We start from the raw sequence: 4,447 nt of genomic DNA on the forward strand, positions 1-4,447 counted from the left end.
AGCAGCTACGCTGGGGGAGAAAAGCTTCTGAGGCGACGTCATATTTGCGACATCTGACTTGTAGTCATTTTAATGACGAATTTTTACAAGCTAACAAATCTCAAATTACATTACAGACATAGTCGAAACACAATTATTTATTATTTAAATTGAAGTACAACATATGTGTGATTCAGAGAGTAAGGCAAAGCAGACCAGAAAATAACTTTTATAGCTCCATTCACTTCCATTCATTTTTCTTTTGTTCAGGGACCCATGAGCAGACCAGAAGGGATAATTAAAATAATTATCAATTGGTCAAATATAAATTTTCATTCATCCTCATTTCTGTATTTCCAGGTCATAGATTTGGAAGAAGAAAACGATACAGGCACTACTGAATGCCTCACTGTCGAGAGCTCCTGTTACAGGTGCGTTGTATCTTGAGTAATTATTCCAGAGGGTTGCACAAAATATATACACACAATTATTATAAATGTATGTAGTTTGACTCTTTTACATTAGATTCTTCAGGAAAAAAAATAGTAGAATCGTTCTATAAAACTGGAACTGCATGTTTATGCATTTGTCTTTTTGCATCTACACTTTGTGTACATGTTTTCACTCTGCAGAAATGATTGATGATGAAGATCCTACTCCTAACGAAGCCAAAGCTGAGCCCCCAGAAGAACCTGTGTTAGTAATTTAAACATTTGAATCCAATTAACCGCCATCTTGTTCTGTACAAGACATCATGCAATCATGAGAGAAGTATATACACCTTTAAAAAATAAGTTTCCCTTTTTTTTTAGAGACACCAATTTGCAGGCACATGAAATGATTGCAAATTTGGCACTGGAACTTGACCACAAGAAGGTCAGCAGATTCAATATATCAAGGTCAGCTGTATGGGATGGAGCTGTTAGAGGATTTCGACGCAGCACATACTCTGACAACTACGACATGTTCATCAAGTTTAATGATGATGCTGGCAGCTTTGAAGAAGGTTTGGATACAGGTGGCCCGAGGCGTGAATTCCTCACACTTCTTATGGGCAGTCTGAGAAATCGCCCCATCTTTGATGGACCTCCAGAGAGCCGTTATCTTGTATATAATTCAAGAGGTGGATGTTTTCTCCGTAATTATTACAATGGAAATTTTAATAAAAATTGGCTTATTTTTTTCATTAGCATATTTAATAGCAATTAACCATGATAATTATGTGCCCTGTATAACAGCTGCCAGGCAAGATGAGTACTTTTTAGCAGGAAAGATGATCGCTGTATCCATTGTGCATGGGGAACCAGCACCACATTTCCTCTCCAAGAACCTGGTCAACCACATCACAGGGAATCAGAGTTTCAGCGCCACTGTAGAAGATGTGCAAGATGAGGAGATCACAAAAGTTCTACATCAGGTAGAAAATTACCTAGGCTCAGGGAATGGGTTTACTTAGAAGACACTTGGGGCCAGTTTAAAAGATTTAATCAGGATAAAAGTTATCCGGGTTGGATCATATCTTGAAAGTAGGTTCAAGGTAGATTCTGTAATCTGAAAGGACAGATTTCCACCTCCCAACAACACAAGTGAAATAACAAATTGATTATTTTTTTAATCCAATTTTTGAATGAATCGTAAAAGCAGTGAAAATTATATTTTTGTTTTTCTTACAGTAAACCTTTTTTTTTTTTATAGGTCCTGAAAGCTGAATCAGAGGAGTCTTTGCATAATCTTATTTTGCAAAACAGCACAATCTTCCAAACTGCTGGATGCCTCAGAAACGTCAAGCCTTGTGAGAAACAAGCATTTGTGGAGGAGTACCTCAGATGGTACATCCTTGAAAGAAACCAAAGTGTCATTCAACGGTAAACTCATTACTCCTTTTAAATTCAGGATGGCCAGTTGCTCATCACAGCAGCCACAGACATTTTCAGACCTTCAGATGTATATGAAAAAACTGATTCAGTAGCATCCGTGTGATCTGATGAACAACAAGTTAATTCCTGAGCCACTGTCGCACGCTATTAACCTTTTGACACTAGAACTCTAATTTAGTATACATTTATTGTTCACAATGACCCATAATAATCATAGTCATGCAACATGATTAATTTTTCAGTTATTTATAAAAAGAGGTGATCCCTTGTTTGACACACTTGTTTATTCCAGTGTGAAAGCACTATTTTTTTTTAAATGCTGAAATCCCAATGAGCTCTTCTTTTTTTGCTGTCACAGTTAATTTCTGAGCACTATGAATTGTTTTTGTGTATGAGTGATTCTATGCATTTGAAATCTGTCCAAATTTATAATGAAAGATCTAGTAGGTAAAGACATTTAAACACAATTTAGAAGACTGCAATAGTTATAGCTATAAACCAATTATTAGTTATTTGTCTATCCTTTGCAGATTTAAAGATGGACTGGAAAGTCTGAATTTTTTAAGTGCACTGCAACAACATTCCAGTGTGCTGGCCCCACTCCTATGCTTCTCTGCCAAGGCCCTGACTGCTTCAGAACTGGAGAGCATGTTCAGACCAGATCTCAGCCCAGCAGGAAGCAACAAGCGGCATAAGGAGGTCCTAACACTTGGCTTTTGGGCAGATTATCTCCTTGATTGTGAAGGTTTGAATGGCCGTTTTTATTTGTTTATAGTTTTATGAAAGGAGAGGTAAGGAAATTAATTTTCTGTAATGTACTACAGTGTTTACTTTCTTCTTTCAGAGAAGGCAACAGCAGTGTGTCTGGAAGATTTGATGATGTTTCCCACAGGGCTGACGGCAGTTCCACCGGCAGGAATGACACCACCACCATGCATCCAGTTTTTAAGTGATTCGCCTTTTCCAGTTGCAAACACCTGTGCAAATACTCTGAAGCTACCCATCTGTGACTCATACAGCATCTTTAAGGCCAACATGGACTTTGGAATTCAAAAATGCTCCAGGATTTGGATGTTCTTAAATCAGTAAGGTCATCAAGTTACAGTTACTGAGTTACCCTGTTAGGTTCAGCTGCCGTTGGCACACTACTTAACACATTCATGTGGCAAGCAACTTCCATATTGTTAAACATTTAGTTGTTTTATTTATTTATTTTTTAATATTGTGTATGTTGGAAAAGTGACAGAAATGCTGGACACTATTTGTAAATGGTTTTATTAAAGAAAATTTTAAATGTTTCCTTGTGGTTAAATGTTAATATTTAAATCCATGCCAGTTGCTGTATATTATGGACAATATTATATTCAATTTAGCAAGAGGGAAAGGAAACACTACTAACATTAAAAAATGAAGGAAAAACAGAAGGGCTGGAGCACTCAAGTAAGTCCAAAGGTTTTATTAGGTGCAAAAAAAGGAAAGAAACTAACGTTTCGACACCGTGTGTGTCTTCGTCAGAGTAACTCTGACAAATGTCATTACAAACTGAAGTTCAGTTGGTATCTAAAACCCAGCTATGTCCTTCAGGGCCAAATACAGTTCTGTGGCCGATTCCCAGTCTTGTGGCTGCTGCAGTGTGTTTTGTTGTACAGCCTGTTGTAAATATTCCTCAATGTTTGGATCACCACACAATCCAACCGGTAGCCCCTCCTCGGGAAACACATCCAGTTCCCTCTCCTCAACAGCAAATCCACAGTCTCTTGAACCATATCTGCAAAATGAAAATAGAACAGTGAAGGATTTTTTGCTGACAATATGGAACTATATAAATCAACGCATGCAGTGACATGTTATAAACTGCTCTATGATACTTATGTGTAAAATTATGAATATATATTAACCAACTTAAGCAATAACAACACCTTGCATTTAGTTTGATGCAAAAGGTTAATTCATTTTGTTAAGAACTCAAATACCTGTGAGGCAAGAGATAGAGTTCGTTTGGAATCCCCCCCCGGACACGATGCAAGTCTGCTTGGCCGGATCCTGTGTTTGTTCCAGAGGTCTTTGCATTCATCCAGGTCTTTCTGTAGAACCCCTCTAAAGCAGAATCTCAGCAAGCATTGGTGTTCGTGGCTTCCATTTAAGTTTCCAGAGTCTCTTAGGTCTCCAAAAAAGTCCATCCAAAACTGAGACCTGGGTATATAATTAATATTTAAGAATCAATTTAGCTTTGTTCTTGGTCATTTTATAGGGTTTGTTACATTTTGGTCCCATTTAAAACATGCCACAAATGGATGTCAAACAAAGTAATGCATATTAGTTTTCCATAAATATTGTAGCGACCCTGCAGTAATGTTCTTGTTAATAATGCTGTATTCTTTTCACTCTGTTCTGTGTGTTGATTGTGAGGAGTGGAGAGTTTGGTCTGAGTTTTTCATTTTGTATTGGCGTCGTTAAATCTAGGCAAGCATGCTCATTTCGGCACAACAGCTGACAGTGACCATTTTGAGTTCCTGCAATAAAGTGACGGCTGTTAACATCTATCTCATCCAACTTTTCAACACGTCCAGCAGGACGCTACTCTATTTTCT

The 4,447-nt window shown here is 37.6% G+C and overlaps 1 pseudogene across 1 annotated transcript; it reads left to right on the forward strand.

Annotated features, from left to right (window-relative positions):
* The first annotated feature begins 620 nt into the window (after positions 1 to 620).
* Positions 621 to 2,937, forward strand: LOC146496742 (G2/M phase-specific E3 ubiquitin-protein ligase-like; annotated as a pseudogene). The gene is made up of 5 exons (XR_014871289.1): positions 621 to 1,102; positions 1,218 to 1,396; positions 1,675 to 1,844; positions 2,387 to 2,601; positions 2,701 to 2,937. The product of XR_014871289.1 is annotated as a G2/M phase-specific E3 ubiquitin-protein ligase-like (transcript).
* Positions 2,938 to 4,447: the final 1,510 nt, after the last annotated feature.

The sequence above is a fragment of the Neolamprologus multifasciatus genome, chromosome 19, assembly GCF_963576455.1.
Source record: "Neolamprologus multifasciatus chromosome 19, fNeoMul1.2, whole genome shotgun sequence".
Classification (NCBI taxonomy): Eukaryota; Metazoa; Chordata; class Actinopteri; order Cichliformes; family Cichlidae; genus Neolamprologus; species Neolamprologus multifasciatus.